At 39.3% G+C, this 21,588-nt stretch overlaps 1 protein-coding gene across 1 annotated transcript in view; it reads left to right on the forward strand.

The window, feature by feature from the left end:
* The first annotated feature begins 349 nt into the window (after positions 1–349).
* si:cabz01090165.1 (uncharacterized protein LOC100333421 homolog) overlaps positions 350–21,588 on the forward strand; it is a 91,383-nt gene continuing 70,144 nt past the window's right edge. The window contains 1 exon segment of the mRNA XM_062060791.1: positions 350–907. The gene's annotated coding sequence lies outside the window, so the exon portion shown is untranslated.

Here is a 21,588-nt window from a genome sequence, read left to right on the forward strand (position 1 = left end):
AACGGGCTAGAATTTACTGAAAGTCAAGTTTTGGAATTTTTTAATTTTTAATTTTTTTTTATAAAGAAATACAATCATGTGTGCTTACGAACTGTATCCCTGCAGACTGTATTGATCTATAATGATATATAATGTATATATTATGTTTTTGATTTTGATTTAATTAAAAAATAAAAAAATACAAAAAATGTATTTATTTATTTATTTATTTTTCTTGTGCGGCCCGGTACCGGTTGGGGACCACTGGACTAGGCCACGTGACAAGGTGTTGCATGTAGTCACGTGACCACGGCGTGGGGGTGGGGGGAGGGTGGGGTCTGCCTGCATGTTGGAGACCTCTTGCAGCGTGTCGCGCGCACAGCCCTCCCTCCGTGGCACGCGCGCGCGCTATCTCCAGTTCAAACTTTGTCCGGAAAGGAAGCAAGGACGGAAGGAAGGAAGGAAGGAGGGGGCCACGCATTAAGGAAGTAGGAAGTAGGAGGGAAGGAAAGGGTTTTTCGGCGGGACGGGAGCCCGCGAAGGAGACGTGTTGGCGGGATGAGACGGCGCCGCGCGCTGACAGTTCGGCGCGCACACTGCGGACGTGCGAGGAGGGGATGTTAGCGCGGGGATGTTAGCGCGATTCTCGAATGTTCCGTCTTCGTCTCGTTGATCCCCGCGGACCGCCGGGACCCCGCCCGGATCAGCAGCTCGCCAGGAAGACGCTCTGAGACGCCCCGCCGGCTGCTCGTCAAGGACGCACCGGAGTGGCCCCGGGACCACGTCCGTGGATTGTAAATGGAGTCCCTTGTCCGTCCTGGTCCTGGTGGACAGACCTTGTGGGACTGAGGACCGCCGAACCCCCTTCCCGCCACCACCTGCAGCCTGGCGGGAATTTAAGTCGGCAAGATTCCACTCCTCGATGACGGTGAGATCGATTAACTGATTAATGACGACTGACTGATTGATTGATTGATTGATTGAAGGATTAGGAGGATCTATATGCGCGTGCATGTGAGGCTCGCGCACTGTGCCAGCGATGATATTCTTAGTTGGCGGGAAATGAATCATCCTGTAATCTGATTAAACATGATCCCTGCGTGTGCACGGAGCCCCCCTCCCCCTCCCCCTCCCCCTCCACACCCCTGCCCGTGTAGGAATGTGTGCGTGGATACTTGATCCCGTGCGTGTGCGTGTGCGTGCAAAAAGTGTGTGTTACTGCCTCATCAATTATACAGCAGAGGGGGCATGAGAAGCCGGGGGGTGGGGGGGGGGGGGAAGAGGGGGGTGGGGGGGGGGTGAAGGTGGTGTTCTAGAGAGAGTGCAGACACCGCGAGGGTCACGTGATCAGCACCACGGACAGCTCCGCCAGCCAGCCCGCCCGCCTCGCGCTTTTTTTTTTTTTTTCCACTTCACAGAAGTTCTGTGGAACACAGAACATTGAACGCATCACGCTCACAACGCGTCGAGGCATTATACTAATAACGTTGAACGCATCCCGCTATGAGACGCACAGCTTGAGCGCGTCATGCTAAGAACCCGCGGCCTTGAACGCATCACTGAGATCGCTCAACGCGTCCTACTGAGAGAGACACAGCTGCCTGGAGCACATCATGTTGAGAACACGCAGCATTGAACGCATCATGCTGAGAACACGCGGCCTTGAATGCATCATGCTAACAACACTAAGCATTGAACACATCAGGTTGAACACATGGAGCCTTGAACACATCATGCTGAGAACACACAGCCTCAATATGTGTCATGCTAAGAACAGCCAGCCTTGAATGCATCATGCTGAGAACACACGGCCCTCATACTAAGAATACTCCACCTTGAACGCATCATGCTAAGAACACGGAGCCTTGAATGCATCATATTGAGAACACGCGGCCTTGAATGCATCATGCTAAAAACACTAAGCATTGAACATATCATGTTAAGAACATGGAGCCTTGAATGCATCATGCTGAGAACACGCAGCCTCAATATGCATCTTGCTAAGAACAGCCAGCCTTGAATGCATCATGCTAAGAACAGCCAGCCTTGAATGCATCATGCTAAGAACAGCCAGCATTGAACGCATCATGCTAAGAACACACGGCCCTCATACTAAGAACACGCAGCCTTGAACGCATCATGCTAAGAACACGCAGCCTTGAATGCATCATGTTGAGAACACGCAGCCTTGAATGCATCATGTTGACAACACGCGGCCTTGAATGCATCATGCTAAGAACACTAAGCGTTGAACACATCATGTTAAGAACATGGAGCCTTGAACGCATCATGCTGAGAAAACGCAGCCTCAATATGCATCATGCTAAGAACAGCCAGCATTGAACGCATCATGCTAAGAACACACGGCCCTCATACTAAGAACACTCCGCCTTGAACGCATCATACTAAGAACACTGAGCCTTGAATGCGTCATGTTGAGAACACTAAGCATTGAACACATCATGTTAAGAACATGGAACCTTGAACGCATCATGCTAAGAACAGCCAGCCTTGAATGCATCATGCTAAGAACAGCCAGCCTTGAATGCATCATGCTAAGAACACACGGCCCTCATACTAAGAACACGCAGCATTGAACGCATCATGCTAAGAACACTCCGCCTTGAACGCATCACGCTAACAACACGGAGCCTTGAATGCGTCATGCTGAGAACACGCGGCCTTGAATGCTTCATGCTAAGAACACTAAGCATTGAACACATCATGTTAAGAACATGGAGCCTTGAACGCATCATGCTGAGAATACGCAGCCTCAATATGCATCATGCTAAGAACAGCCAGCCTTGAATGCATCATGCTAAGAACAGCCAGCCTTGAATGCATCATGCTAAGAACAGCCAGCATTGAACGCATCATGCTAAGAACTCACGGCCCTCATACTAAGAACACGCAGCCTTGAACGCATCATGCTAAGAACACGCAGCCTTGAATGCATCATGCTGATAACACTAAGCATTGAACACATCATGTTAAGAACATGGAGCCTTGAACGCATCATGCTGAGAACACGCAGCCTCAATATGCATCATGATAAGAACAGCTAGCCTTGAATGCATCATGCTAAGAACAGCCAGCCTTGAATGCATCATGCTAAGAACACACGGCCCTCATACTAAGAACACGCAGCATTGAACGCATCATGCTAAGAACACTCCGCCTTGAACACATCATGTTAAGAACATGGAGCCTTGAACGCATCATGCTGAGAACACGCAGCCTCAATATGCATCATGCTAAGAACAGCCAGCCTTGAATGCATCATGCTAAGAACAGCCAGCCTTGAATGCATCATGCTAAGAACACACGGCCCTCATACTAAGAACACGCAGCATTGAACGCATCATGCTAAGAACACTCCGCCTTGAACGCATCACGCTAACAACACGGAGCCTTGAATGCGTCATGCTGAGAACACGCGGCCTTGAATGCTTCATGCTAAGAACACTAAGCATTGAACACATCATGTTAAGAACATGGAGCCTTGAACGCATCATGCTGAGAATACGCAGCCTCAATATGCATCATGCTAAGAACAGCCAGCCTTGAATGCATCATGCTAAGAACAGCCAGCCTTGAATGCATCATGCTAAGAACAGCCAGCATTGAACGCATCATGCTAAGAACTCACGGCCCTCATACTAAAAACACGCAGCCTTGAACGCATCATGCTAAGAACACGCAGCCTTGAATGCATCATGCTGATAACACTAAGCATCGAACACATCATGTTAAGAACATGGAGCCTTGAACGCATCATGCTGAGAACACGCAGCCTCAATATGCATCATGCTAAGAACAGCTAGCCTTGAATGCATCATGCTAAGAACAGCCAGCCTTGAATGCATCATGCTAAGAACACACGGCCCTCATACTAAGAACACGCAGCATTGAACGCATCATGCTAAGAACACTCCGCCTTGAACACATCATGTTAAGAACATGGAGCCTTGAACGCATCATGCTGAGAACACGCAGCCTCAATATGCGTCATGCTAAGAACAGCCAGCCTTGAATGCATCATGCTAAGAACAGCCAGCCTTGAATGCATCATGCTAAAAACAGCCAGCCTTGAATGCATCATGCTAAGAACAGCCAGCATTGAACGCATCATGCTAAGAACTCACAGCCCTCATACTAAGAACACTCAGCCTTGAACGCATAATGCGAAGAACACGCAGCCTTGAATGCATCATGCTGAGAACACTAAGCATTGAACACATCATGTTAAGAACATGGAGCCTTGAACGCATCATGCTGAGAACACGCAGCCTCAATATGCATCATGCTAAGAACGTGCAGCCTTGAACGCATCATGCTAAGAACATGCAGCCTTGAATGCAGCATGCTGAGAACATGCGGCCTTGAATGCATCATGTTGAGAACACGCCTTCATTCATACACGCTTCTCATTCATAAACTAAAACTTTTTTTCTTCAATGCATCACTAAGAACACGTAGCCTTGAACGCATCACTAAAAACACACAGCCTTGAACACACCCTACTATGAAACACTGCTTGAATGCATCATGCTAAGAACACACAGCCTTGAACGCATCACTAAAAACACGCAGCCTTGAACGCATCACTAAGAGCACGAAGCCTTGAATGCATCACTAAGAGCACACAGCCTTGACCGCATCACTGAGAACACAGCCTTGACCGCATCATGCTAAAAACACGCAGCCTTGAACGCATCACTAAGAACACACAGCCTTGAGTGCATCACTAAGAACACGCAGCCTTGAACGCATCACTAAGAACACATCACTAAGAACACACAGCCTTAAATGCATCATTATGAACACACAGCCTTGAATGCATTACTAAGAACACGCAGCCTTGAACGCATCATGCTAAGAACACACAGCCTCGAATACATCACTAAGAACACGCAGCCATGAACGCATCACTGAGAACACGCAGCCTTGAACGCATCACTAAGAGCACGCAGCCTTGAACGCATCACTAAAAGCAAAAAGCCTTGAACGCATCACTGAGAACACAGCCTTGACCGCATCATGCTAAAAACACACAGCCTTGAACGCATCACTAAGAACACACAGCCTTGAATGCATCACTAAGAACACGCAGCCTTGAATGCATCACTAAGAACACGCAGACTTGAACGCATCATGCTAAAAACACGCAGCCTTGAATGCATCACTAAGAACACACAGCCTTAAATGTATCATTAAGAACACACAGCCTTGAACGCATCACTAAGAACACGCAGCCTTGAACGCATCATGCTAAAACACACAGCCTTGAATGCATCATTAAAACATGCAGCCTTGAACGTATCACTAAGAGCACGCAGCCTTGAATGCATCACTAAAAACATGCAGCCTTGAACGCATCACTGAGAACACACAGCCTTGACCGCATCATGCTAAGAACATGCAGCCTTGAACGCATCACTAAAACATGTAGCCTTGAATGCATCACTAAGAACACGCAGTTTTGAATGCATCATGCTAAGAACACGCAGCCATGAACGCATCACTAAGAACACACAGCCATGAACGCATCATGCTAAAAACACGCAGCCTTGAATGCATCACTAAGAACACGCAGCCATGAATGCATCATTAAGAACACACAGCCTTGAACGCATCACTAAGAACACGCAGCCTTGAACGCATCATGCTAAAACACACAGCCTTGAATGCATCATTAAAACATGCAGCCTTGAACGCATCACTAAGAGCACGCAGCCTTGAACGCATCATGCTAAAACACACAGCCTCGAATGCATCACTAAAAACATGCAGCCTTGAACGCATCACTGAGAACACACAGCCTTGACTGCATCATGCTAAGAACACGCAGCCTTGAACGCATCACTAAAACATTTAGCCTTGAATGCATCACTAAGAACACGCAGTTTTGAACGCATCATGCTAAGAACACACAGCCATGAACACATCACTAAGAACACACAGCCATGAACGCATTACTAAGAACACACAGCCTTGAATGTATCACTAAGAACATGCAGACATGAACAAATCATGCTAAAAATATGCAGCCTTGAATGCATCACTATGAACACGCAGCCTTGAATGCATCATTAAGAACACACATCTTTGAACGCATCACTAAGAACACACAGCCTTGAACGCATCATGCTAAGAACACGCAGCCTTGAATGCATCGCTAAGAACACGCAGCCTTGAACGCATCACTAAGAGCACGCAGCCTTGAACGTATCACTGAGAACACGCAGCCTTGAACGCATCACTATGAGCACGCAGCCTTGAACGCATCACTGAGAACACACAGCCTTGACCGCATCGTGCTAAGAACACGCAGCCTTGAACGCATCACTAAAACATGCAGCCCTGAATGCATCACTAAGAACACGCAGTTTTGAACGCATCACGCTAAGAACACGCAGCCATGAACACATCAGTAAGAATACACATCCTTGAAAGCATCACTAAGAACACGCAGCCTTGAACGCATCACTAAGAGCACGCATCCTTGAACGCATCACTGAGAACACGCAGCCTTGAACGCATCACTATGAGCACGCAGCCTTGAACGCATCACTGAGAACACACAGCCTTGACCGCATCGTGCTAAGAACACGCAGCCTTGAACGCATCACTAAAACATGCAGCCTTGAATGCATCACTAAGAACACGCAGTTTTGAACGCATCACGCTAAGAACACGCAGCCATGAACACATCACTAAGAATACACAGCCTTGAAAGCATCACTAAGAACACGCAGCCTTGAACGCATCACTAAGAGCACGCAGCCTTGAACGCATCACTGAGAACACGCAGCCTTGAATGCATCACTATGAGCACGCAGCCTTGAACGCATCATGCTAAGAACACGCAGCCTTGAATGCATCACTAAGAACACCCAGCCTTGAATGCATCACAAAGACCACACAGCCTTGAACGCATCATGCTAAGAACACGCAGCATTGAATGCATCACTAAGAACACCCAGCCTTGAATGCATCACAAAGACCCCGCAGCCTTGAACGCATCACAAAGACCACGCAGCCTTGAATGCATCACTAACACCATGCAGCCTTGAACGCATCATGCTAAAGACGCATTAACTGTGAAGGACATGTTCACGCTCGCGGACGTCCACAGCCAACGAGTTAGCACGTGTGGTAATTGATGCCAACGTCTTCATGCAATGTGTGTGAGGACCACCGGGGGCGCTAGTGAGCTTTGTTAGCTAAGTGCTGCTTCTTTCCAAGGACAATAACGACAGGAAGTGGTCGACATTAGGTTATTTGAGCCTCGTTGCAGACCTTCTCCACAGGTCAAAGGTCAAACACGTTCACAGAAACGTCCGGTGACTTTTGGAGATGGCGCACACTTCCGCCATCCTGTGACGTCTTGACCACGTCAGTGTGAGCTGATCATGGGTCACATGACCACATGGCCGCCACGTTGTCACGTGAGCGCAGTGGCGTGCTTAGACACTTGCCTGTTGCTGTAGCCTCATGGCGTGGTTACGTAAAGATGTCCGCGGCGGTGTGGGCGGCGACAGGAAGTCTGCGGCCTAATCTCCTCCCGACTCTGTCAGCTGTGTCGCCTCCATCTGTGCGCTTTGCCGCCCGGCTCTGATTGGACGCCACTTTGGCTCACGCCGTAATTGAGGCGGCGTGGTCAGCTGACGGCGAGGAGACACAGTTGTTGTTCACCTGCGACCTTTGACCCCGGCGAATAGGCCGGAAGTGATGAAAAGCCATCAAAATGTCGCCCGGTTCCTCCTTCTGTTCTTCACTTCCTCTCCCTGGCTGGCCTTTGATGGGGCTCCGCCCCCTGCTGGCACGCCAGTGTGACGCGGACGCAGCACTTCCAGACTAAATGGAAAAAGACGAGCGACACCCAGGAAGGCGACCAATGAGGACGCTCGTCTTCCTGTGAACACGCAGATAGCAGCTGTCCGCGCACGTTTAAAAATACACACTACCATCGTGTGTGTGTGTGTGTGTGTGTGTGTTCTGGCAATGCTTGCTTAAAGGGGACATCGCTCTGTTTACACAGTCACCTTTAGGGGACCTCTGATGGTATGGGGACAAAAAAACAGGTCCCCTAAAGGGAAACCTTTTTAAATGATAGTCAGATCCATTCTGAAGATGCCTAAGTGATTTTTAAGCTTTGGCCCATAAAACATGTTTACTGGTTAGTTTGAGTGTGAGACATTTGCACAGCAGCCCCCTCATTAATAATACTGTGATTCTCTATGGCAGTGGTCCCCAACCACCGGGCCGCGGACCGGTACCGGGCTGCAGAAGAAATAAAATAAAAAAATATATATATTTTTTTATTTGTATTAAATCAACATAAAAAACACACTTTATAGATTACATATCAATATAGATCAATACAGTCTGCAAGGGATACAGTCCGTAAGCACACATGATTGTATTTCTTTATGAAACCCCCCACCGATCCGTGGGACAAATTTTCAAGCGTTGACCGGTCCGCAGCTACAAAAAGGTTGGGGACCACTGCTCTATGGTATCCATCCTTAGTTACTTTGTAACGCGTTACTGTAACGCCGTTAGTTTCAGCGGTAACTAGTCATCTAACGCGTTATTTTTTTATATTCAGTAACTCAGTTACCGTTACTACATGATGCGTTACTGCGTTATTTTACGTTATTTTTTATGTAGTATCGGCTAGAAACAGAAGATCTGAGTGTGTTTTTTTGGAGCGCTGCGGTGTCGTCCTTCTGAATGTTCTTGTGTCACAAGCCGGAGGCGCACTCTGTGTGTGTCTGGGTGTGGGTGTGGGTGTGGGTGTGGGGAGGGCGTGTCTGTGGTTACTAACAACGGAGCCGCAGTCGAGTGTCTTAACATGGAGATATTCTCTCTTCTTTTTTTTTTTTGTCGAGCACAAAGAAAATAACATTTTAGTTCAATGTAAGTTGTGTCTTGGATCAAAGATCCCGTCTACTGCCCAAAACAACAATTCAAATCTGCCCGGTTAGTACTGAAATGAAGGCTAAAAGGGCATTAATGGGAGATTTTAAAAAAAAAAGAAGGAAAAAAAAAAAAAGTAACTAAATAGTTACTTTTCACAGTAACGCATTACTTTTTGGTGTAAGTAACTGAGTTAGTAACTGAGTTACTTTTGAAATAAATTGGTCGAACGGAATCAAACACGTATTAAATGACATCTGGCATGTGCACATAAACAGTCACATGACTTCACATCTCATGTCATCTTACACCGACTCATATGACATCTCATGTCATCTAACATCTCTCCTATCATCTCGCCTAATGTCTCTCGCCATCTCATTTCTCTCATATGACATCTCATGTCATCTAACATCTCTCCTATCATCTCGCCTAATGTCTCTCGCCATCTCATGTCATCTCATGTCTCTCATGACATCTCATGTCATCTAACATCTCTCCTATCATCTCACCTAATGTCTCTCGCCATCTCATGTCATCTCATGTCTCTCATATGACATCTCATGTCATCTAACATCTCTCCTATCATCTCGCCTAATGTCTCTCGCCATCTCATGTCATCTCATGTCTCTCATATAACATCTCATGTCATCTAACATCTCTCCTATCATCTCGCCTAATGTCTCTCGCCATCTCATGTCATCTCATGTCTCTCATATGACATCTCATGTCATCTAACATCTCTCCTATCATCTCGCCTAATGTCTCTCACCATCTCATGTCATCTCATGTCTCTCATATGACATCTCATGTCAACTAACATCTCTCCTATCATCTCGCCTAATGTCTCTCGCCATCTCATGTCATCTCATGTCTCTCATATGACATCTCATGTCATCTAACATCTCTCCTATCATCTCGCCTAATGTCTCTCGCCATCTCATGTTATCTCATGTCATCTCACATCTGGAATACCGTCTCATGTCGTCTTACGTCTCTAGCGTCATCCAGCTTATCTCGGGTCATCTTACGTCTTTTAATGTCTTCTCATGCCGTCTCATGTCATCTCACATCTCTTGTGTCATCTCACGCGTTCTCATATTGTCTTTACGTCGTCCTAAGTCTCGCCCAGGCATTTTGTGTCATCTCACATTTCTAATATCGTCTCATGTCATCTCACATCTCCAATATCTTCTCATGTTTTCTCATGTCATCTCACGCTGTCTCATATTGTTTTCGCATGATCTTAAGTCTCTCTTACGCATTTGATGTCATCTCACATCTCTAATATCGTCTCAGGTCATCTTACATCTCTAATATCTTCTTGTGTTTTCTTACGTCTCCAATGTTTTCTCATCTTATCTTAGGTCATCTAACATCTTTAATGTCTTCTCTACCATCTCACGTCTCTTATGCCAACTTATGTTATGTCATGTCATCTTACGTCCCTACTGTCTTCTCATCTCAACGTGTGTCATCTCACATATTTAATGTCTTCTCATGCTATCTCATGTCATCTCATGTCTCTTATGTCATCATACGCTACGACATGTCATCTTACGTCTTTAATATCTTCTCATGCTATCTCATTCCATCTCCCATCTCTAATATTGTCTGTTTTCGTACCTCTCTAACGTCTTCTTATGTGTTCTCATGTCATCTTACGTCTCTTCTGTCTTCTCATCTTATCTCGTGTCATCTCATTTCTCTTTTGTCATCATGTTGTCATGTCATCTCCCATCTCTAATGTCTTCTCATGTTTTCCCATGTCATGTTATGTCTCTCATGTCAATGCATGCTGTCTCATATTGTCTTACGTCTCTCTTGCACATGTTATGTTATCTCACATTTTTAATATCGTCCCATGTTTTCTCATGTCATCTCACGTCTCTGTCTTCTAATGTCTTCTCATGCTATCTCATGTCATCTCATGTCTTTTATGTCATCATACGCTACGACATGTCATCTTACGTCTTTAATATCTTCTCATGCTGTCTCATTCCATCTCCCATCTCTAATAGTGTCTGTTTTCTTACCTCTCTAACGTCTTCTGATGTGTTGTCATGTCATCTTACGTCTCTTCTGTCTTCTCATCTTATCTCGTGTCATCTCATATCTCTTTTGTCATCTCCCATCTCTAATGTCTTCTCATGTCTTCCCATGTCATGTTATGCCTCTCATGTCATGGCATGCTGTCTCATATTGTCTTACGTCTCTCTTGCACATCTAATCCATTATTATTATTATTATTATTATGTTATCTCACATTTTTAATATTGTCCCATGTTTTCTCATGTCATCTCACGTCTCTGTCCTCTCATCTTATCTCATGTCATCTCATGTCTCCTGTGTCATCTCATATTATCGCATGTCATCTCATGTCTCTTATGTCATCTCATATTATCTCATGTCATCTCATATTATCTCATGTCACCTCATGTCTCTTATGTCATCTCTTATCATCTCATGTCATCTCACATTATCTCAGGTCTCTTATGTCATCTCATATTATCTCATGTCATTTCATGTCTCTTATGTCATTTCACACGTCTTGTTTGTCTTGCCATGGCATCCATCTCATGTCTCTCATGTCATCTCCCGTCTCTGTCTATCTATCTTATCACATGTCCTCTCACATCTGTCATTCTGTCGTCTCATGTCGTCTCATAACTGTCACGTCATCCCACGCCATTTATCGCGTCCCATGTCTCTGGCAATCTCATGTCACCTCATGTCTCTTATGTCATCTCACATTATCTCATGTCTCTTATGTCATCTCATACTATCTCATGTCATTTCATGTCTCTCATGTCATTTCACACGTCTCATTTGTCTTGCCGTCGCATTCATCTCATGTCTCTCATGTCATCTCCCGTCTCTGTCTATCTATCTTATCACGTGTCCTCTCACATCTGTCATTCTGTCTGCTGTCGTCTCATGTCGTCTCATAACTGTAACGTCATCCCACGCCATTTCTCGCGTCCCATGTCTCTGGCTATCTCATGTCACCTCATGTCTCTCATGTCATCTCACATTATCTCATGTCTCTTATGTCATCTCATACTATCTCAGGTCATTTCATGTCTCTCATGTCATTTCACACGTCTCGTTTGTCTTGCCGTGGCATTCATCTCATGTCTCTCATGTCATCTCCCGTCTCTGTCTATCCATCTTATCACGTGTCCTCTCACATCTGTCATTCTGTCTGCTGTCGTCTCATGTCGTCTCATAACTGTCACGTCATCCCACGCCATTTCTGGCGTCCCATGTCTCTGGCTATCTCATGCCACCTCATGTGAGTCGAGACGTAAAATGCTGCCTGAGGTGTCAATCCAGCATTTATCGTCGTGTAAGACAGGAAGTGGGACATAGTGGCCACATGACCTCGTCCTGCTGTCAATCACGTCTTCTCATTCCCACTCAGACGTTATTTATGAGATCCTGGGGGCTGCGAGAAGGCCTGACCTTTGACCTGCAGCTAATAGGCCATTATTTCTTCAATCTGGCGTCCTGAGGACTAAAAACATCTCCCAGCACGCTTCCTTCTTTCCTTCCCTTTTCTCTTCTGCCCTCCCGCCATCTTGGCTGTGTCCTTCCTTGTCCTGCGTCGCTTCCTTCACCTCCTATTTCCTCGCCAATCAGTCCTCTCCTGTTTGCCCCGCCCCTCTTCTGGCCGTGACCGCGGTGTCATGACCCTGGCGTCCCCGCACGCTGGCCCCTCCCTCCCCCGAGGTCGCCGCAGAAACAAGACAGCATCAGTCGCTGGTTGATCCTCTCCAGTAATCCCGCGTGCGCGACGAAGAGCGGCTTTTTCTAGAAATCATCAGATTGAAGAGCGAGGCCAACGCCGGCCGACCTCATTAAAACAACCTTTAAACCGCACGCGCTTACGCTCTCTTTGACTTGGGGGCGCCACACCTCCTCAGGGCTGGAGCCAGACCTAAACACCCTGTTGCTAAGTGATATTTATCAGATAAAAATGATGAGGTAAAAAGTCAAGATTATGGGATAAAAAGGTCATTATTATGATATGAAAAGTTGAATTTATCAAATAAAAGGTCTAAATTGCGAGATAAAAAAGTCACAATTATGATGTAAAAAATACAAATAATAAGATAAAGTCATAATTATTAGATAAAAAAGTCATAATTAAGAGATCAAAAGTCGAAATTATGGAAGCCCGTTTCCACCTCTAAAAAAATGTAAACACCCCAATGGTTAGTGGTAATTATGAGATAACAATTCACAATTGTGAGATAAAAAGTCGAAATTATGAGATCATTTAGTCATAAGTATGTGATAAAAAGTAAAAATTGTGAGCTAAAAAGTCATAATTATGAGATTATAAAATACGGTCGACATTATGAGACCAGAAAGTCAGAATTATGAGATAAAAAGTCATTATTATCATACAAGAAGTCGAAATTAAGTAAAAAAAAATAAAATAAAAAAAATAAAATAAAAAAATATATATATACACTGTAATTATAAAATAAAATGATGAAATTATTAGACACAAAGTCATAATTATGAGTTCAAGTCGAAATTGAAAAAATATAATGTATGTTGGCCAATGGTAAGTCATAATTATGAGATAAAAAGTCGAATTTATGGACGTTCGTTTCCACCGCTAAAAAAAATGTAAACACCCCAATGGGTAGTGGTAATTATGAAATAACAATTCACAATTGTGAGATAAAAAATCGAAATTATGAGATCATTTAGTCATAAGTATGTGATAAAAAGTAAAAATTATGAGCTAAAAAGTCATAATTATGAGATTATGAAATACAGTCGACATTATGAGACCAGAAAGTCAGAATTATGAGATAAAAAGTCAAAATTAAGTTAAAAAAAAAACCATAAATATATATATATATATATATATATATATATATATATATATATATATATATATATATATATATATATATATATATATATATATATATATATATATATATATATATATATATATACTGTAATTATAAGATAAAATGATGAAATTATTAGACACAAAGTCATAATTATGAGTTCAAGTCGAAATTGAAAAAATATAATGTATATTGGCCAATGGTAAGTCATAATTATGAGATAAAAAGTCGAATTTATAGACGCTCGTTTCCACCTCTAAAAAAATTTAAACACCCCAATGGGTAGTGGTAATTATGAGATAACAATTCACAATTGTGAGATAAAAAGTCGAAATTATGAGATCATTTAGTCATAAGTATGCGATAAAAAGTTAAAACTATGAGCTAAAAAGTCATAATTATGAGATTATGAAATACGGTCGACATTATGAGACCAGAAAGTCAGAATTATGAGATAAAAAGTCAAAATTATCATACAAGAAGTCAAAATTAAGTTAAAAAAATAAAAATAAAAATAAATAAATAAGATAAAAAGATGAAATTATTAGACACAAAGTCTTAATTATGAGTTCAATTCGAAATTGAAACAATATAATGTATATTGGCCAATGGTAAGTCATAATTATGAGATAAAACGTGGTAATTATGAGATAAAAAGTCGAATTTATGAGATAAAAGGTCTAAATTACGAGATAAAAAGTCATAATTAAGATATAAAAAGCCATAATTATGACATAAACATTTTAAATAATGAGCTTCCTCCCACTTCCAAAGACATGCACCTGGGGATAGGTTGATTGGCAACACTAAATGGGCCCTAGTGTGTGAATGTGAGTGTGAATATTGTCTGTCTATCTGTGTTGGCCCTGTGATGAGGTGGCGACTTGTCCAGGGTGTACACCGCCTTCCGCTCGAATGCAGCTGAGATAGGCTCCAGCGCCCCCCGCGACCCCGAACGGGACAAGCGGTAGAAAATGGTTGGATGGATATATATATATATATATATATATATATATATATATATATATATATATATATATATATATATATATATATGTATATATATATATATATATATATATATATATATATATATATATATATATATATAATATATATATATATATATATATACTGTAATTATAAGATACAATTATTAAATTATTAGACACAAAATCATAATTATGAGTTCAAGTCGAAATGGAAAAAATATAATGTATATAGGCCAATGGTAAGTCATAATTATGAGATAAAAAGTCTAATTTATGAGATAAAAGGTCTAAATTACGAGATAAAAAGTCATAATTAAGATATAAAAAGCCATAATTATGACATAAAAATTTTAAATAATGAGATAAAAATATGAAATTGAAATTTGAAAAACCAGGAAGCCGTTTTCACCTCTAAAAAATATAAATACCCCAATGGTTAGTGATAATTATCAGATAAAAGGTCGATAGTATGAGATAAAAAAAAAATCATAATTATGAGATGAAAAGTTGAAATGATGAGATAATTTAGTCATAGTTAAGATATAAATTGAAATTATGAAATACAGTCGACATTATGAGACAAGAAAGTCTTAATTATGAGTTAAAGTAAAAAATAAAAACAAAACAATATATATATATATATAAATATATATATATCCCAATGGTAAGTCATAGTTATAAGTTAAAATGACAAATATTATATTATGAGATAAAACGTCTTAATAGAGATAAAGAAAAAAGTAATAATTCTGAGATAAAAAGTCGGAATTTATGAGTAAAAAGGTCTGAATTGTGAGATAAAAAGTTATAATTATGACATAAAAAATAAAATATAAATTTAATAATAAGATAAAAATTCATAATTATTGGATAAAATGTGGAAATTCTGGGATAGGAAAGTCATAATTGTGAGATTAAAAATCTTAATTATGAGGAAAAAAAGTCGAAATTGAGATAGAAGTCATAATTATGAGATAAGAAAGTCAAAATTATGAAATGTCATCATTATGACACAAAAAGTCAAAATTATGAGACAAAAATTTGGAAATTGAAATTAGCAAAAATAGGAAGCCCGTTTCCACCTCTGAAAAATGTAAATACCCCAATGGTTAGTGATAATTATCAGATAAAAATTCATAATTATGAGATAAAAAGTTTAAATTATGAGATAATTTAGTCATAAGTATGTGATAAAAAAAGTTTAAATTATGAGCTAAAAATTCATAATTATGAGATAAGTCGACATTATGAAATAAAATCGACATTATTATGAGACAGGAAAGTCGACATTATGAGATAATTTAGTCATAATTATAAGATAAATCGAAATTATGAAATAAAGTCAACATTATGAGACAAGAAAGTTATAGTTATGAGATAAAAAGTCATAAATATCAGACAAAAAGTCGAAATTATGAGTTCAAGTAATAAAAAAAAATACATACTGTATATACCCTGATGGTAAGGTATATTTATAAGATAAAATGACGCAATTATGAGACAAAAAGTCATAATTATTAGATAAAAAGTCGAAATTATGAGAATAAATAAAAAGTCATATTTATGAGGAAAGAAAAAATAATACGCAAAAAAATCGAAATGATATGATATAAAAAGTCAAAATTATGAGAGGAAATAATAAAATGTTTTTTTGGTGTCGTAAACAAACCTGCATACAGATCCAAGAAGTTGTATTGTTTACTTTCACTTTGGCAGTTAGCGTCGGCCTGTTAGCACGGTTAGCATCATCTGAAGACACGACAACTTTATCTGAAGTCATCATAATTACTGATTGTACGCTCGTTTAAAGGCCTCGAACGTTGACGCTGATGTTTTATTCAGGCAGGAAGTGAGCAGGCTGCGCCGCTTGTTTGTGGATTAGAAAAGCCTCGTTAAGCGTATTAACGAGTCCGCGGGGTCTAATTCACTTTCGGTTCCAATATGCGGGAAAGAGTCTCCTTTCATGGCGTTTTTATGCGGCAGTCCCCGCGCTTTCTGGGCTCGAATAATTAAGGCCATGAATATTCATGAGCGGCTTCCGATCATCAATTAAACATCGGGACATTTTATTGATCAAACATCGAATGGTTAATTGGGCCTCTATTAGCAAAAATGCCAAACGAGAGGCTCCCTGCTTGTGACGTTGCCATGGTAACGGGGCTCAACATGGGCCCCGCACCTCCCTGACAGTGCAGACCCTCAGTCAGGGGGGAAGGAAGTGAAAGCGGTAATAGGAGCCCCGCCCCCTCCCGTAGCCCCCTGGGAAAACACACACACACACACACACACTAGATTCCCAACATCCTTCATCCTGTCTGCGTCTGTGTGTGTGTGTGTGTTTGGACCCCCCGGGGCGCTTTGAGACGTGTGTGTGATGTGGCTCACGGCAGCCATGATGGCGGCCTCGTGACCTTGTTATCTCGGCAGGTGATTGATGCTCTTTACGAGTTTATCTAACGACTTTTTAAACAGCTCTTTATGCTCTCAGTCGCCCCATTGGCTCCCACGCACACACACAAACACACACACACACACTTACACTCACACACTTCTCGCCGAGTCGTCCAAAAATCAGAGGGGAGGATCTTCCACTTTAAGCGCAGGTTGGTGCAGCTCTTCACTCATTGGCCAGTGTGCTGCAGAGGGGCGTGGCCACGTTGTGCAGTCAAATACTGTATCTGCAGACCAAGCAGCGCCACTTGAATAGAATAGATTCAAATATTTATCTTACAATATGCTGTATATGCCCCGACTATAAGTCATAATTACGAGATAAAATGGCGAAATTATGGGATAAAAAGTCATAATTGTCAGACAAAAAGTCAAAATTATGAGTTCAAGTCGAAATTGAAAAAAGATCATGTATATACGCCAATGGTAAGTCATAATTATGAGATAAAACGTTGTAATTATGGGATAAAAATGTGAAATTATGAGATTAAAAAGTCATAATTATGATATAGAAAGCCATAATTATGACATACGAATTCAAAATAGTACGATAAAAAGGCATAATTATTACCGTATTTTTCGCAGTATAAGTCGCACCTGCCGAAAATGCATAATAAAGAAGGAAAAAAAACATACATAAGTCGCACTGGAGTATAAGTTGCATTTTTTGGGGAAATGTATTTGATAAAACCCAACATCAAGAATAGACATTTGAAAGGCAATTTAAAATAAATAAAGAATAGTGAACAACAGGCTGAATAAGTGTACGTTATATGAGGCATAAATAACCAACTGAGAAGGTGCCTGGTATGTTAACGTAACATATTATGGTAAGAGTCATTCCAATAACTATAACATATAGAACATGCTATATGTTTACCAAACAATCTGTCACTCCTAATCGCTAAATCCCATGAAATCTTATACGTCTAGTCTCTTACGTGAATGAGCTAAATAATATTATTTGATATTTTACGCTAATGTGTTAATAATTTCACACATATGTCGCTCCTGAGTATAAGTCGCACCCACGGCCAAACTATGAAAAAAACTGCGACTAATAGTCCGAAAAATACGGTACATAAAAAGTCATAATTAACCACTTAAGGCCCAAGCTTTTTGCTTACATGCTTTTTTTATTTCTCTTTGCTATTTGGGTTTATTGAATTAGAATAAAAACTAACAATCATCTTTTGATATGATGTACTTAGTCCATAAGTACACAAACGTGTACTTCATGTTTAGTGACATGCTAATTCTTATTTTTACACCTTTTTTTTCCAGATTCCATTGTATGTTATACTCTTCTGACACCACCAGATGGCAGTATAAGTGTCCACATAAGTGGCCATAAGGCCCCAATTCAGTAGTGTACACAATTTTGGAAATAAGAGCTAAAAGGTGCTGTCCACGCATGTGGCCAACTAAGCCTTTAGAGGTTTTAAGAGATAATAAAATCGAAATGATGAGATTAGAAAATGTAAGATTAAAAATCATAATGATGAGATATGAAAGTCAAAATTATGAAATGTCATTATTATGAGATAAAAAGTTAAAATTATGATATGAAATTGAAATTGGCAAATACAGGAAGCCCGTTTCCACCTCTAAAAATGTAAATACCCCAATGGTTAGTGATGATTATCAGATAAAAGTTCATAATTATGAGATTAAAAAAAAGTCCTAATTATGACATCGAAAGCCATAATTATGACATAAGAATTCAAAATAGTACGATAAAAAGTCATCATTAATAGATAAAAACTCAAAATTATGAGATTAAGAAATGTAAGCTTAAAATCATAATTATGAGGAAAAAGTCGAAATTATAAAATAAAAGTCATAATTATGAGATATGAAAGTCCAAATTATAAAATGTCATCATTATGGCATAAAAAGTCAAAATTATGACATGAAATTGAAATTGGCAAAAACAGGAAGGCCGTTTCCACCTCTAAAACATGTAAATACCACAATGGTTAGTGATAATTATCAGATACAAGTTCATAATTATGAGAAAGTCGAAATTATGATATAATTTAGTGATAAGTATATGATAAAAAGTTAAAATTGTGAGCTAAAAAGTCGTAATTATGGGATAAATCGATATTATGAGACAAAAAAGTCATAATTATGAGATAAAAAGTCATAATTATCAGATAGAAAAATCTAAATTATGAGTTCAAGTCGAAATTGAAAAAAGATAATGTACATACGCCAATGGTAAGTCATAATTATGAGATAAAACCTCATAATTATGAAATAAAAATTTGAATTTATGAGATAAAGGTCGAAATTACGAGATAAAAAAGTCATAATTATGATAGAAAAAGCCATAATTATGTCCTAAGAATTAAAAATAGTACGATAAAAAGTCATAATTAAGAGATAAAAACTTAAATGTAAGATTAAAAATCATAATTATGAGGAAAAAAGTCAAAATTATGAGGTAGACAGATAGATGCTATGACGGATAAATATGAACGTCAAAATAATCAAATGTCATTGTTATGACATAAAAAGTTAAAATTATGATATGAAATTGAAATTGGCAAAAACAGGAAGCCCGTTTCCACCTCTAAGACATGTAAATACCCCAATGGTTAGTGATAATTATCAGATAAAAGTTCATAATTATGAGATTAAAAAAAAGTCCTAATTATGACATAGAAAGCCATAATTATGACATAAGAATTCAAAATAGTATGATAAAAAGTCATCATTAATAGATAACAACTCAAAATTATGAGATTAAGAAATGTAAGATTAAAAATCATAATTATGAAAAAAAAGTCGAAATTATAAAATAAAAGTCATAATTATGAGATATGAAAGTCAAAATTATGAGATGAAGTCGAAATTGAAAAAAGACAATGTACATACGCCAATGGTAAGTCATAATTATGAGATAAAACGTCATAATTATGAAATAAAAATTTGAATTTATGAGATAAAAGTCAAAATTAAGAGATAAAAAAGTCATAATTATGATAGAAAAAGCCATAATTATGTCCTAAGAATTAAAAATAGTACGATAAAAAGTCATAATTAAGAGATAAAAACTTAAATGTAAGATTAAAAATCATGAGGAAAAAAGTTGAAAATTATGAGGTAGACAGATAGATGCTATGACGGATAAATATGAACGTCAAAATAATCAAATGTCATTGTTATGACATAAAAAGTTAAAATTATCATATGAAATTGAAATTGGCAAAAACAGTAAGCCCGTTTCCACCTCTAAGAAATGTAAATACCCCAATGGTTAGTGATAATTATCAGATAAAAATTCATAATTATGAGATAAAAAGTTGAAATTACGAGATAATTTAGTCATAAGTACGTGATAAAAAAAGTTACAATTATGAGCTAAAAATTCATTATTATGAGATAAGTCTACATTATGAAATAAAATCGACATTATGAGACAGGAAAGTCGACATTATGAGATAATTGAGTCATAATTATGAGATAAATCGAAATTATGAAATAAAGTCAACATTATGAGACAAGAAAGTTATAGTTATGAGATAAAAAGTCATAATTATCAGACAAAAAGTCAAAATTAAGAGTTCAAGTAAAAAAAAACTCTACATACTGTATATACTCTGATGGTAAGGTATATTTATAAGATAAAATGACAAAATTATGAGGCAAAAAGTCATAATTATGGGGGGACCCAAAAGGGTCTCACTCATAAAAGTGTTAAAAATAACTCATACATTTTTATTTTTTTTGAAGACTTAAAGGGGCTGTTTGCAACATTTACACAGATGACGAGTTTTTTTATATGGCAAACACACAAAATATGCATTATTTACCCTAAAATATTTCAAAGTGGAATATTTGATGTGAAGTAATTGGAGCCTTGAAAATGTCAATAATTCATAAAAACATCGACTTTGAATCATCATTATTTTTTGAGCAATGACCGATTTAAAGAAAAAAAAAAACACCCAAACTCTTGGGGATCCAAAACTTAGGTTTTTTTATGGAAAACACACAAAATATGCAATATTTTCCCCAAAAAATATTTCAAAGTGGAATATTTGATGTGAAGTAATTGGAGCCTTGAATATGTCAATAATTCATAAAAACATCGACTTTGAATCATCATTATTTTTTGAGCAATGACAGATTTAAAGAAAAAAAAAACACTCAAACTCTTGGGGATCCAAAAGGGTCCCACTCATAAAAGTGTAAAAAATAATTCATTATTTTTTATTTTTTTGTTACTCTTAACACTTAAGTCTCCAAATCAACTTCAGATATTTTCGTAAATTTTAAGTTTTTATTATTTTGTTCATGTTTTTGTTTGTTTGTTTGTTATATGACCCTTTTGTCAAAGAAAACGTTGTGTTTTGTAT

The sequence above is a fragment of the Entelurus aequoreus genome, linkage group LG10 (assembly GCF_033978785.1).
Source record: "Entelurus aequoreus isolate RoL-2023_Sb linkage group LG10, RoL_Eaeq_v1.1, whole genome shotgun sequence".
Lineage (NCBI taxonomy): Eukaryota > Metazoa > Chordata > Actinopteri > Syngnathiformes > Syngnathidae > Entelurus > Entelurus aequoreus.